Source organism: Ascaphus truei, chromosome 5 (genome assembly GCF_040206685.1).
Source record: "Ascaphus truei isolate aAscTru1 chromosome 5, aAscTru1.hap1, whole genome shotgun sequence".
Lineage (NCBI taxonomy): Eukaryota > Metazoa > Chordata > Amphibia > Anura > Ascaphidae > Ascaphus > Ascaphus truei.
Genome location: NC_134487.1, coordinates 295,685,874 through 295,700,714, shown reverse-complemented (window position 1 = coordinate 295,700,714; position 14,841 = coordinate 295,685,874). Strand labels below are relative to the sequence as shown.

The window sequence follows — 14,841 nt, the reverse complement described above, 5'->3', positions numbered from 1 at the left end:
CTCATACTGAGCAGTAACTCCTGTTAAGAAGGCAGGGTTGCCAGTAGTTATCATGGAGGTTTGCCCTCAAACCCTGTGATGTGTCATATGTAGCACAGGAAGTGACAGCATGCTTTGTGTCCACTGTTAGTGACACTGAGGTGGGTCTTTCTGGAGCCTATATATTGCACAGCACTTCCTAAAGTTAGTGGTTCAGAGTTGGAGTGGAGTTCAAGGTGTTCATCCTAAGTGTCTGCAGCAGTTCAAGTCTGTCTGTCAGAGTGGCAAAGGGACAATCTGATTACACACTGTGTCCAGGGCTCTGGCACAGCTGGTGGTCTCCCTTAGGGGAGAGGTGGAAAGACAACTTGATTAAAGAGTCAGGAGAAACCTTCTGAATGGAGTGCCACTACAAGATGTGCGGCTAAGTGTCGGCCGCTGTGATGGGCAGTCTGCCACACGACATGCTAATAAAGATGCACATGAAAAGACCCTTCATGCCTGTGAGTGGAGTTACTCAGGGAGAGGGTGCACCCAGGAGTTCCCTTTCAGAAACTCCTCCCTGCTATCCTCCCTGCTATCGTGGGGATCTGGATGGGATGGAGGCGCTGTACCAAATGTGAGTAGGACTCAGCACACTACCTCAGACGCCTGTCATGGTGAAATCCCGACTACCAGCGAGCGGGAGACTCAGGAGTCCTGTGAGCCAGCAGGTGCACCACACTACACTGACATATAACGGGGGCAGTTTCTCACATAGGGGTAGGATCAGAAGGGCCCCGAGAGAAACACAGTTACATAAGCTTTCAAACTTCTCAGGGTCCTGCATTGGGTAACAAACACAGCTACCCACCCTTTGCCTACTATAGGAAGGCAACAATGTTTAGAAGGCTTCAGAGAAATATTTTACATCAATATTTCTCAGAAAACAACTGCATGATTTGACACTGGGTGTGGACCATAAAGGATAGTGGAAAGGAGGCACTAACATGCTTGAATACATACTGTATGGTTTAAGCTATATGGGACTTTAGCTTAAAACCAGTGTTAGTGTTTTGCTTGCAATCTGTGTGATCATGGGAAAAACCCATTTAACACAGTAAATAAAAACATATTGTTTCTTCCTCTGTTCTCACGTTTGTAAAACCACGTGAAGTATAACACTGTTAAAAAATGTGCTGCCTGAATTTCACCCTAGAAATGGCTGCACAAAAGCCTCAAGTACAATTAAAATGTGCTATATAAAAACAAGACATCAGTGTTCAAAAATGATACAGTTTCCATGGGAATGAAACAATTGTAGTCTAAAAAATACAGAACAGCTTTTAAAAATTAACTAAAAATGAAACATCACCCCCAGGAAGCACAAGCCACGATTACAAGATGTGTTTAATAAGCAATCGGGGAGAGATAGTGCACTATTCCCGAGTATACATTTTACCCAAATGCAATGCAAGAGCAAAAAGGGATTAGCAAAATTGTTTACTCCGTTATTCTGAGTTATGGAGGCTAGAAGGGGAACAAATCGCTTTACATAAATCCATTCCACGCTGGCTAAAGAAAATTAGTTTTTTTTAAAGATCAGTAAATACTGTAGAATACTTTATTAAAATGCCCCATGTACAACCAGCAATTGGGAGAAAAACAAGCTTACCTAGGTTTTCTGCACAACACGCATTAATCAACAATTTACTAATATTGTGCTGTACATTCATGCAGACGCCTATGGAAGTGTAGGACCTGCATTTTTGGTTATACTGTAGCTTGATGTTCGGTATGCAGGCTTACGACGCTTTGGCCAAAGGGTTTAACTAAATAACCAAGTAATTATTATTAAGTATTTAAACGTTATACTTATTACCATATATGTTTTATCAATTGGATGAAGCATTGGGCACCCCTATCTTTTGTTGTATACATTTACCCCGCTCAGTAGCACTCTTTTTTGACATATATATTCATGATGTGGTGGGTGTAGGTGTTTGAGCTACTGTAGCTGGGAATGTGTGTTGGACACCTATGGAAGTAAGAAACACTTTCATGGTACTCCTTATCTTGTGGAATTCTGCTGCATGTGACATGCACGTGTCCTTACTAAGCAGAGAGATGTCTGTGTTCTATTTAGGATCTTTCATTCAGAGGAGATTTTCTTGGTGCCCTTTCTGCCAGATGGGTCAGTAAAGAGATGAAGTGCCTCAATGGTGCACTTCTGCCTAATTTGTAGCGTTTATAAACATATGCAAGAATTAGATGCAGGGCTGTTTTTACATTTTGAGGGATCAATCCTATATATGTGGATTTCTTTTTATTTACAGGCATATTCGGTAGGAGACCATCCTAAATACAGGCAGAATGTAGTTAGGTCTGATTGGGCAATGCAAAATAATAATATAATCCAGCATGCACTGCGACCGTCCTGCTGGCCCCAGAAACGAAGGCCTCGGCCAGGCTCCCTGCTTGCTCGCTGAGGCGCGCTGAGGCTCAGGGAAAGCAGGTGCTTTCCCTGGCCTTGCGGTTGCTTACCGCACGCACTGTCAGGGGGCGGGCCGGGGGCGGGCACGTCACTGGCCGGGGGCGGGCCAGTGACGTCACGGAGCTGGTTCGCCCTCGTTGGGCGAACCGCTCACGTGACTGGCCTGTCGCGCCGGCAAGCGGGGGAATTTTAAATTCCCCTAAGACCTACGCTTCCGCGCACTTGCGGAAGCATAGGTGAGCCCCTACTAAAGCCGCTCTAATTGCGGCTGTAGGGGCTCAGTGCTGAGCGGGAGCGCGCGGGAGCGCGCTTCCGCCAGCAAGCAGGGAACATGGCCGAGGCCTAAAAGGTACAAGTCAGTAGTAGTAGTCACTACAGACCAGTCTACTTCCAATCACTTATAGGATTATAGCAGGATACTCACTAGTATCTTGATGTAATCTACTCAAAGTAATAAATATAATCTACCACTCAGTTTAGGATTCGTAGATTATGGAAAAGCATTTGTTTCTGTCTACACCTCAGTGGTTCTAAATGCATTAAGACAAAGCGTTGAAGAAGCATACGTTGATATTATAAAGAACATTTTTCGAGAATGCCACACCAACCATTGGATTACATCAAGATACAAGCAAGATAAATATCAAAGGGAGTGGGCAGGGAGACACCATGTCACCAAAGCCTTTCACAGCAAACCTTGAAGAATCGTTCATGAATTGGGAAGAAAAAGGAAACAAAAAATCAACAGTGAATATTTGAGTCACCTACTGCAGATGTCATTGTTATTTTTGCCACAAGACCAGAAGACCTCCAGCAGCAAATCAGAGAACTTGAAGGAAGTAAGAAAGTTGGCCTCCATATCAATCCCATCAAGACCAAAATTATATTTACAGTAACACGTGTCAACTCACCAAAGATCAAAATAAATGAAATATAACTAGAAGTCGAAGACTGTGTCTATACAAGGAACTATGGATGGGAACCTTTCAAATAAAATCAATTGATCAACATGGGATGGAGCACATTTAGAAGAAACAAGACAATCTTTCAAGGTAACCTTCCACGGTGCCTCAAAAGGAAAGTTTTCGACATGTGTATTCTGCCCGTGCTCCCGTATGGATGTGAAACTCAGATCCTAAATGCGAAGATAATGCAAAAGAATGGGTCCAAAACTAAACAAACGTCTGTGACATCATCACAATGGTGCAGAAATAAAAATGGCGACGGGCTGAACATATCGCAAGAAAAAAATTAAAATCATTGGCAAAGATGGTAATCAACCAAGATGACGGCTAAAAGGGAGGATGAAATCAGAAAATGTGTCGGCTCCAGGTGCAGAAGAAAGGCTTGTAACCGCAGTACCTGAAAGATCACCTTTGAGTTCATTTCCACTTTAACATAGACCCCTAAAAGCACTGGCTATGCACTTCTTTAACCCAGGCTGTGCTGAAGAGCTCTGTAATACGGCAGGCAAAAGCTTATTGGGGTCCATGTTAAAATGGATGAGAGATAGAGATTTTCTTCGTATTATCTGGATGCTATACATTTTCATCTTACTAGACCAGATCTGGGCAATCTCGTTTATATAGATTGTACAGGAGGCATTACATTCCTTTAATCCCATTAAATCCCTTTGCAAAGGCTTTTGATACGGTTCCATTCGGTTCCAAGGATAGACAACAGACGGTTCCACACGGTTCCAAGGATAGACAACAGACGGTTCCAATAATAGACAATTGAGATTTGTCGTAAATGTAACTTTTTCAGGTTGGGCTAAAGTTGTGAGTGGACTACCTCAAGGATCGGTACTGGGACCCCTGATTTTTAACTTGTTTATTAATGACCTTGAGGTTGACATAGAGAACAAAGTCTCCATCTTTGCTCATGACTCTAAATTGTGTAAGGTAGTAGAATCAGAGCAGGATGTAATTTCTCACCAGAAGGTCTTGGATAGACTAGAAACTTGGGCAGGTAAATCTCAGATGAGGTTTAATACAGATATTTTCAATCCAGGTGCAAATATTTTTACAGTGTCTAATTTCCCTTATTTTGTACACTAACCTCTTGTGTGAAACCGTATCAAAAGCCTTTGCAAAGGGATTTTCCAAGTTCCATTTATGACAAATCTCAGTTGTCTATCCTTGGAACCATATGGAACCATATCAAAAGCCTTTGCAAAGTGATTTAATGGGATTAAAGGGATTTAATGGAATTTAATGGGATTAAAGGGATTTAATGCCTCTTGTACAATCTACCATATTGGCCCGCATATAGTGCTATGTTTTTTTTCCTAAAAATGTCCTTCCGAAAACTGTATTCGTATTATATTCTCAGCTTAACACCTTTTATTTTTCACTAGCTGAGAGACCCGGCGTTGCCCAGGATGTAATTTTGGGAGGGGCGTACGACAGGGTTAGGCTTCCCCCCCCCTTGACAGCTAGGTGGGTGACTGAGTTGACTGAGTGTGTGGGTGACTGTGTGGGTGGGTGACACTTGACTGAGTGGGTGGGTTGGTGACTGAGTGGGTGACTTTGGGTCGGTGACTGGGTGGGTGACTTTGGGTCGGTTTGACTTTGGGTCGGTGGGTGGGTGACTTTGGGTCGGTGGGTGGGTGACTTTGGGTCGGTGGGTGGGTGACTTTGGGTCGGTGGGTGTGTGACTTTGGGTTGGTGGGTGGGTGACTTTGGGTCGGTGGGTGGGTGACTTTGGGTCGGTGGGTGGGTAGGTGACTTTGGGTTGGTGGGTGGGTGACTTTGGGTCGGTTTGACTTTGGGTCGGTGGGTGACTTTGGGTCGGTGGGTGACTTTGGGTCGGTGGTTGGGTGGGTGAGTTGGGTCGGTGGGTGAGTTGGGTCGGTGGGTGGGTGAGTTGGGTCGGTGGGTGGATGAGTTGGGTCGGGGGGTGGATGACTTTGGGTCGGTGGGTGGGTGACTCGTCAACCCAATAACACTTTGAGTGCTGTGGGAAGCAAGTGGAAGAGCTCCCTGCAGTTAGTAGAGTTTTATTTATTGTAAATTAAAGTATTTCAATTCAATATATGTCTGGCACTGACATATGGCACAGTGAATAATTTTGACCCTGTTCTGTTATACCATAGCTATTTTTACACATATCCTTTATGTAGCACCAAACTGAGTGCATATACCTGTAGTAGCTCTCCACCTGGCTTCCTTTAAAAGCAGACCACTCCCACTTCTTGGTTGACAGTTTAATGTTCCTTGTCGAGCACACCTGAGATACCTGGGAGATACACTAATAGCTGGATTAGCTACATGTGTGAGCAGTGAGCACCGAGCAGCTCAAAAGTAGGATGTCACAATATTACTCCCTATCAGCTGGTTTAGCTCACACTGCTAGACAAGAAGTGGTTGTGGGTTCTAGTCCTGTTGGATCTGACATGATTCCAGTCATTAAGTTGGTGCCTCAGGCTTATTATCAACTGTATATTGTTGGTATGGAAATAATTTTAGGAAGTGTGGGACGGGACTCATTTAAATACACTTTGCATATCGCTCAAGTGTGCTCCTTTTTCAGCAAAGGCATGTCTCCCTAATTTATTTGGAGGGACGTTTGAGGGGGATATATATTCCCCTCTCTCCCCTTTTTAATTGCCTGTGGAAAAAAAAAATCTGCAATTGCGGATTTCACTTTTGGAGAGTTAAAGCGCAGAAATCCGTGGATCAAAGGAACTGCCGGACTCGAGGCGGATCCAAGTTCACAAAAATAATTCGCCCATCTCTAGTCATTACCCAGAATCCCTAGCTGCAGTGGAAACACTGTATGCTAAGAGATAATGGGGAAGGGCAGGGTCACAGACCTGTCTGAGACGTGAATATGCTCACAGGTGGGATATGTATTTGCTGTACACTGTACGGTGGGTGGGGGTTTTTTGTCACTTTTTCACCCACCATAACTTATATAATGTGTGCAAGAAAGAAAATGAACTTCCTTTATACTTCACAAACATAAGTAGTAATAAACATTACACTATGGAGAAAGAAGTCCAGATCTCAGACAATCATCTCTAAGCAACGCAATTCCTTTCCAATTATTATCTCAATGCTGGACACCGCTACTGCAATAGGAAGCCCTGAAAACAGCTGATGGAGTATTGTGGCTTTAGACATTACATTGTCACGCTGGACCAATGGAAATAGTCATTTGTTCAGTTGGTCATACTCAATGAGAAACTGCCAATTAAAAATAACAGATAAAACAAACAGTGTTTACGAACAGATAAAACAATGAGTACAAGCTACAACAATTTATTAATCACCCGGCCTGTGGGTTTCCCATCTGCTTCTTGTAAATAGCATGTGTTTCTTATAGTGATTTAAATGAAGCTCAATCAAATGCTGTCATAGTTAATAGGACACACTGCAGTCCGTGGGCCTCATGCAGAGAGCATAGAATTTTAAAATTGGCGAATTTCATAAAAAGTAGCTTTTTTGGAGAGTTTTATTCTCCATATGCAGAAAAGTGCGAATTCTGCTATGTTTAACATAGATGTGTGTGGCGAGTTTAAATTGGCGAGATGCGCGCTTCAGAAACGTGTAAAAACAAATTCGCGCCTTTTTTTTCCCCTTTACTATAGGCGGCGAGCGCCATCTTGCCATCTTTTCCTGGCGCGGCAAAAATGCGAGAATCGCGCCATTTTCTTGGCGCGAACAGCCGCTACATGCCGTTCGCACCTCTCTGCATTCGGAGAGTTTTAAAAATGGCGAGATGGAGGTTCTCGCCAGCCGCGAGGCGAGTTTTAGCAATAGAAAAAACAAAATGGCGCGTTTTTCGTAACTCGCCATTTTCTGCCGGTTTCTGCGCGAAATTGTACAAAAAATGGCGAATTTCGAAATAACGATGCTCTCTGCATGAGGCCCCTAGACTTTTTTTAATCATTGTTGTGTGCTCTAATGGATGTGCATCAGCATGGCATTTTTCTTGAGATTCTCTGCACTTTGCCCGAAATAAATCCTATCAAGCAAATACTTCTTAGTGGTTTTAAAGTGTTCAAAGGACAGATGACCAATAAGGAATGGGAAAACTCACAAATAATGTCAACAGTTTATGAGATGTGTTCCTTTTTGGTTTTATTAGGATAACAGGCATTAACGTAGGATTTGATGTACTTTGGGCTTTGTGCTGGTAGTCTAATTACTTTACTTTGGTAGTTAAACAATGCAGTTCACAGAAAACTATTAAACCTCATTCACTATTCACTGATTATTATTATTATTATTATTATTATTACTGTATGGACATGTGATGCCCTGCATTTTCTCTGGCAGTGGAAGGGTAGATATCAGATAACAATATGATACATGTAAAGAATCTCCATATAATTACTAATAACTTCTACCCAGCCAGATGTAGTGAAGGAATATTTCTGTGAGTGCGAGGTAAGGAGCACATATTTTCCAGGGCACAGCCAGAGCTTGCTTTCTGATAGCTATGCCTAACGTGACACGGATTACTGCAATTTCTATATTCCATGAGAAGAAATATGTAGTTCCCGCACCAAGGTGATTTTTCGGTTTAAACTAAATGTCTGTTCCAGTTTGTCTCTCGTGATGATTGAAGACAACATGTTTAAAGTCTGCACACTATAATAATAATAATAATAATAACATGTTCTCGTATAGCGCTGCTAGTTTTACGTAGTGTTTTGTATAGATTTACTGATGAATATAATGGGATCAATGAGACTATTTAAGTGCTACGGTTATCGAAATATATATGCATATTTAGACAATGAGGACATGGTTAATAGATAGTGTAGTATTTATGGGACTCCCTGTAGAACTGAGAATTAACTGATCAAGTTAAGTAAATTGTTTATACTGTATTTATGTTTCCATCTACAGGTTAGATTTCTGTTGTTTTTAAAATGATCCGTGTTATGTTTTGATACACATTTTGTTAGTTACAATGTTTGTATGCTGAATGTTATTATTTTCCTTTTACACATTCTCCTCCCCCTCCCAGTGTCGGCCGACGAGCGGCTTTCTGATTGGTGATTCTTTAGCCAATCGGATTCGTTCAGGCCGATTTCGCGCCATTACAGCGTCACACCATCAAATGGCTGGGGGCGGAGATAAATGATATGAACCACGGATCAAGATAACGCGGACACACAAAAGCGCTATGCGCGAAATGCGTTAGAGTTTGCTGCTACTTGTACTCCACGCTGTTCACCACGGATTAAAGGAGTTTTTAATGTAACTTTTTGGTGTTTAGCCCCAGTTTGTATTGCAGCTGTGCTCTGCATTTTTTCGTCTGGAACTCCACTCTCTATATGTCTGGCGTGATGCACGCATACAGACAGACTGCGCGCCTACTGTGAGTATCCTCTTTATTCTCCATTTACATTAAGGAGATTTGGGCTGTTTATTTCTTGTGCTGCCCTAGGGTGATTTTATTCCTGTATGGTTATACGGGGCCATTTGCTCACAGTCAGTTGGTCCCATATATATACCACAGGGCTTTGCTGATTCATATCACCATCATTGAGCGTCTATGCACACACAGTCAGAGGTACACACAGAGGCTAAAAGAGATCTGTCTTCAAGCAAGCTAATTGCAAGTCAAGTGAATTATATTGCATATGTCTCATGGACTTTGAGCACCGATAATAGGGGCTAGTTCCTGTTTTTTCTGTGTTACGTAGTGTTTTACAGAGAAATTTTGTAGGCACAGGTCCCTGCCCCATGGAGCTTACAATCTATGTTTTTGGTGCTTGAGGCACAGGGAGATAAAGTGACTTGCCCAAGGTTACAAGGAGCCGACACCGGGAATTGAACCAGACTCCCCTGCTTCAAACTCTCAGTGCCACTCAGTGTCTTTACTCACTGAGCCTCTGACTATGACACAGTTGTGTCAGGAATTGTGGGAGGTTTAACTCAGGGGTGATCAACTCCAATCTTAAAGCCCCCCCCCCCCTAACAGGTCAGGGTTTCAGGATATCCCTGCTTAAGCACAGAGGCCTCTGATTGAGCCACCTGTGCTGAAGCATAGACTGATTAAGCCACATGTGCTGAAGCAGGGACTGATTGAGCCACCTGTGCTGAAGCAGGGACTGATTGAGCAACCTGTGCTGAAGCAGCGATATCATGAAAACCCAACCTTTTGTGGGGGGGTGGGGGGGCTTTAGGTCTGGAGTTGAGTAGCCCTGGCATAACTACAATTAAAAAAGTAATACAGATGCAGGCACCAGTCTCCGATCACTTGCCTGGGTAAAAACTAAGGCATCTCACAGTACATGCCTCAACATTTCTGTGAGATTCCTGATGGCCCATCGGGTTAACGCAGCAGGGGGTCCCTGCAGTCCCATTCAGTTTGCAGGGGACAGCAGGAACCCCCCCGCTGTGTTAATCCGATGGGCCATTAGGAATCTCACAGAAATGTTGAGGCATTTACTGTGAGACTGCCCCAGATTTTCCCAGGCAAGTGATCTAATACTGGTGGCCGCATCTGCACCCTTGTTCAGTCCAGTTATCATTTGCAGTTCTGGTAATTATATTACACAAAGGTACTGAAGAGCTATACACATGTACAAGTACAAACACTGTCAGGGATGAGGTTTACCCCTAGATAGTAAGACATTGGCAGTGAATACACAAATATGTAGTGGAAGAAACAACATAACTACACATAGAAACGTTATATATAGTTTATTAGGACATAGACAACTATATATATTAATCTCTCTCTACGATGACTTAGACGAGTACTGTAAGTTAGATTGATTCAGTGAAACACTGACAGTCACTGCTTGGAAGGTCTCTCACGGTTGGAGATCAGGAAGGGATATATTTGAATGATTATTCACTGGATGATATACTGTACAGGGCTTTTATTTGTCTTCCTATGGGTCAACAAAAAAGTCACAAAGTCTTCTGATAATAGACACAGGGGGTTATTCATTACAGTGCAATAGCCTCAGTTGTGTAATACACAATCGGCACCATTGCACGTTAATGGAAAATGCCCACGCGACTTCTTCACTACTGTATATTACAATAGCTCGTTACTAAACTAAGCTACTTTATTTTTTAGTATAACATTGATGTTTTTAACTCTCTCTACTCCTCCTCTAACTCTCCCCACTACTCCTCTTTAACTCTCCCTCCTTTCTCCCTAACTCCCCCTTCTCTAACTCTCCCCTCTCCACGCTAACCCTCTCCCCTTCTCTTTAAAGCCGCATCCATGGTGAGCGCCACCGCGCTCAGAATTCCGTGCCCCTACGAGGCAGGCCACAATGCAGAGAGCCAGCGCTCGCGATGCGCAAGGAAACAAATAAAGTTGTTTCTGTCGCGTGACAGCTGGGTCACGGGAGCGGTTCACCCAATGAGGGCGAACCAGCGAGGGCACAAATCGTTCCAACCAGAGGGGCGTGTGAAGTCACGCGCATGGTCGCGCGAGTGCACGCATCCCCCAAGGACGCGGCCTAACTCTCTAACTCCTCCTCTCTAACTCTGTCACTATCCCCCCACCTCCATAACTTTCTTTCTCCCTCCTCTCTTCCCATGCCTCTCTAACTCACTCTCCCCCCCTTCTAATTCTCTCACACTTCCCCCACCTCTCCTCTCTAACTCTCCCCCCTATTCTCACACTCGATTACCCCTTGTTCTCACTCATCCCCCCCCCCTTCTTGTGGGCAATGTGGGACGAGAGTGAGGCCTCATATCCCACTTTATTGAGAAGCTGGGGCACAGTGGGCGGATGCTGAAGTTGGGACCGACTTCTGGCGCCGATAGGAAGACGGCTATACCGGCAGAGGCGTGGGGGGGGGGGGGGGAGACTTGGCGTGACAACCCTGGCAGAAAAACAGAGGCCTCTGGACATCCCCAACTTCCAGCACCAGTGAACCGGACCCCCCACCACGCTCTCGGATCCCTCTGTTCTCGGGCTTGGGTTTTGCAGAAGTGTAGTTACGCCCCTGTTTCCATAAGATTTGATGGCAATATTGGTGCAGAAAACCATAACATATCACAGCAGAGATCAGCCTGTTCCATTTGTACAGCCAAAATGAAGGTAAGTGTAAGTTCTTTAAATATTCCCCTATTGCTGCTTTGAAAGACCATTGTTCAGTGGTGAAAGAAATACATTTCCTGACGGGGGCTGTGTTTTCAAACACTGCTGATCACAACAATGGTATCTATGCATTAGACTCCTACGTAGGTTTTTTTGTCCATTACGTAAGAACATAACCTTAACCACTCAATGGGTTATTTAAATGAATGGGCTGTAACGTGTCTTCCAGCACAGAGGGTGTCTTGTGGAGTAGCACTGCTTGGCAGACATGGCCCACAAAGTATTTACGCCTTCTTTGTGCTACCTTCCTGTTTGCCTCTGTATGGAACATTATTTCATCGTATAATTAATTAATGCCACCATGTATCACAATATGTGTGGACAGTGTATTTGACCATACAGTATGTTTAGGTGTCACCTGGATCAGTATACAACGAATGGCAGGGTTGGGGGTTCTAATCCGGTTGGGTCTGACACTGGTACCTCTTCATCACAAGGGCTGATTGGTCTTAAGGATTTACTTTATGTTGTGTGACTCATTTAAATATACAGCTCAACCCCCCTATAACGCTGTGCTTGGGGTCCAAAGAATCACGTCGCGCTATAAGCGGATCGCGTTAGAAATAATGTACAATTGTATGCATTGTACAATAAAGTATTTAAGATACCAATAATCGTGTTGTAAAGTATTCATAAATATGAAAATTGGGATCTTGCATCGCGTTATAAGCGGCTTCGCATTGTAACAGATCGCGTTATAATGGGGTTGAGCTGTACTTTGTATAGACATTAGCATATTTCCCAGGGTACCTCAGCTATGTTCCCTTTTCAGCACAGGCATCTCTCCCTAACTCCATTGGTGGGACGTTTGAGGGGACATACAGTATATAAAACTGCAGATACTATAAGGTTAGGAGCTCCTCCTCCCTCCTCCGTCAGCACGACCATCAGCTCTGAAGTAAGTACAAATCAGCTATTTTGTCCCTTTTTTTTAGAAGCGGTTTAGAAAATGCGATTTGCTATAGAGAATACCGTTTTTTCACACATGTCTTTCCGCTTCTTGTGAACATGCCATAACGTGCGATCTGGCAATGGCGAATTCAGAGCTATTAGGATAAGCCCCTTAATCTCACCAGGAGGGAGCGGCTTGCGTGGGTAGCTTGCCTCCTTGGGTCTTCTTAGTACTGGAACAAAAAGTGTTTATTTCCCACGAGTAAGCACAGGGAAAAAGACTCGCACAGGTTGGCACCCGGACAAAGAAGCACTCGGTGTTCACAAAGACTGTGCGCGCAGGTAACCCCGTCACACGGGACACTGGGCAAGTTAGGCTGAGTCCCCAGTCTTCACTGTGGCACGCGCACCCGGCGAGGGGGCGGCGCGTGCACAGCGCTACACCGCGATCTGCGGTCTGGGGGGAGAGGGAAGGTTTACGACGGGAGGGGGCGTGGCTGTGGGTTTGCGGGGGCGTGGCCATGACGTCCCACGGCTGGTTCGCCCTTATTGGCGGAACCGCCGGCGGGGGTAGTGGCCACGCCTCCATCGCAGATGTTGAGTTCAAATTCTCCTACCTGCCTGAAAACCTGTCGCGCACCGCCGGGACCGGCCGGACTGGGGGGGCGGGGCTTGATAGCACAGCGCACGCCGAGCCCTGCGCTGTGGCGGTGACTGGGACCGCAGCCTTACTGGAACTCAGGGACACACGAGGCCCCAGGGACAAGGCGGCAGTAATACCCATTCCTAATTAGAAAGATACCGGGTAGTCTGGGGCAACACAAAGGACTTCCCAGGTTCCCAAAGGTGCTGCACCCATCACGGAAAGGCCAAAGCATCACACCCTATTCCTAACATGGGGGCTCCGGATACACCCTCGGGACACACAGGAACGGCAGGGTAATATATTGCAGGTGTGGGGAATACCGTACAGGTGCGGGGAAGTAACAGTGACAGTGCAAAGCAGGTGTACAGAAAAGCCTTTTCTCTGGCGCGGAGCAGCTTTCCTACAGCGAAAGGCACGCACATTTGAGCTCTGCCGTCACAAAGACTCGCAAGGCATTAGTTAGCAAACGTGAAGTTTTTATACATATTTTAAAAAGGAAAAGCGCGTTTCACCTGAACAGAAACAGTCATATGTATGTACACCGCTTTAACCCGGGCTGGCTAACGTGGCTGCTGCTTGTTGGGCGCCGCCGAGTTGCTATGGCAAAGGATTAATGGATAAATGATGGTTTCATTTATAAATTGGTATTAATTGGATTTGAGAATTGAAATGGAAATCAGCTTCCATTCATGCACGGGCTGTACGTGTCGTTCTATTCATCTGCATGTCAGCCCGTGTTAATCCCTGCACAGCCAGGAGGCTGGCAAATGTATTGTTTGCAATGCTGGGAATAATAAAAATGCTTTGATCTGAAGCCCTTTTGATCTTTTTTTTTTTTTAACCCCGTCGTTGCCAGAATGGACAGCAACACACTGCAGTGCAATGCTGGTTCCTCTAACTTCGAAAGGGTTAAGGCAGGACCACTTTATTGTGTGAAATCCTATCATGCAATCGTTTTCTGTTTGGTAAAACAAATCGATATAAATGAATATTCTGGGGACAAAAGCTTCTTTATTACTAAGCTGTGATAACACTGGGAATACTACCCCTGCTGCCTGGGACTCCCTAGAGAATGAAGTTTGCATGTGTGTTCTGCACTATATATTATGTGCTATTAGTTGTTGTGCAGAACAGTTCATGTCAGTGGTGGCCAGTTTGGGTGTTTTAGAGAGGTGAGGGGTGGGCGGGAGAGAGAGGTGAGGGTATGGGGATATGGGAGAGGAAGGACGGAGGGTAAGAGGGAGAAGAGAGATTGGGGTGTGAGAAATACAGGGGGTCTCGCAAGGCTGCTGCAGGGGGGAGGGGGAGAGGGGGAGGGGGGGAGGGGGGGAGGGGGTGGAGCAGTGTAAACTCTAGTCCTGGGTAAAACTCTACAAGAGTACAACAAAAATAAAGTACCTATGAGTACATTTAAATGCTTTCCACAGGTCCCGATACAGTACCTGCAAACAAGTGATCTTTTGTAGTGTAAATTCTTACAAAGGCTTTAAGGAAATCCATAGGAAATGAAATCTGTTTGTACATAAGCCTTTCAGTATTAGGTGATACCGTACCTTGCATTGTACATATTACAAACATTTAAGAACAAAAATGCAGCCGTTTATGAACTCCTGTCAAAATATAAATGAATACAAATAACGAGAGCAGCTCTATAGGAGCCCGAGGTGTAGATACAAAAGACACATAAACAAAGATGCGTTTTCTTTTCAGATTTAACTTCTTCTCTGCCAGAGAGGCGGTATTAACACGTTACTCCCAGGTC

The 14,841-nt window shown here is 44.6% G+C and overlaps 1 protein-coding gene across 3 annotated transcripts in view; it reads right to left on the bottom strand.

The window, feature by feature from the left end:
- SHISAL1 (shisa like 1) overlaps nt 1-14,841 on the bottom strand; it is a 147,956-nt gene that overhangs the window by 25,693 nt on the left and 107,422 nt on the right. The gene's annotated exons all lie outside the window — the stretch shown is intronic.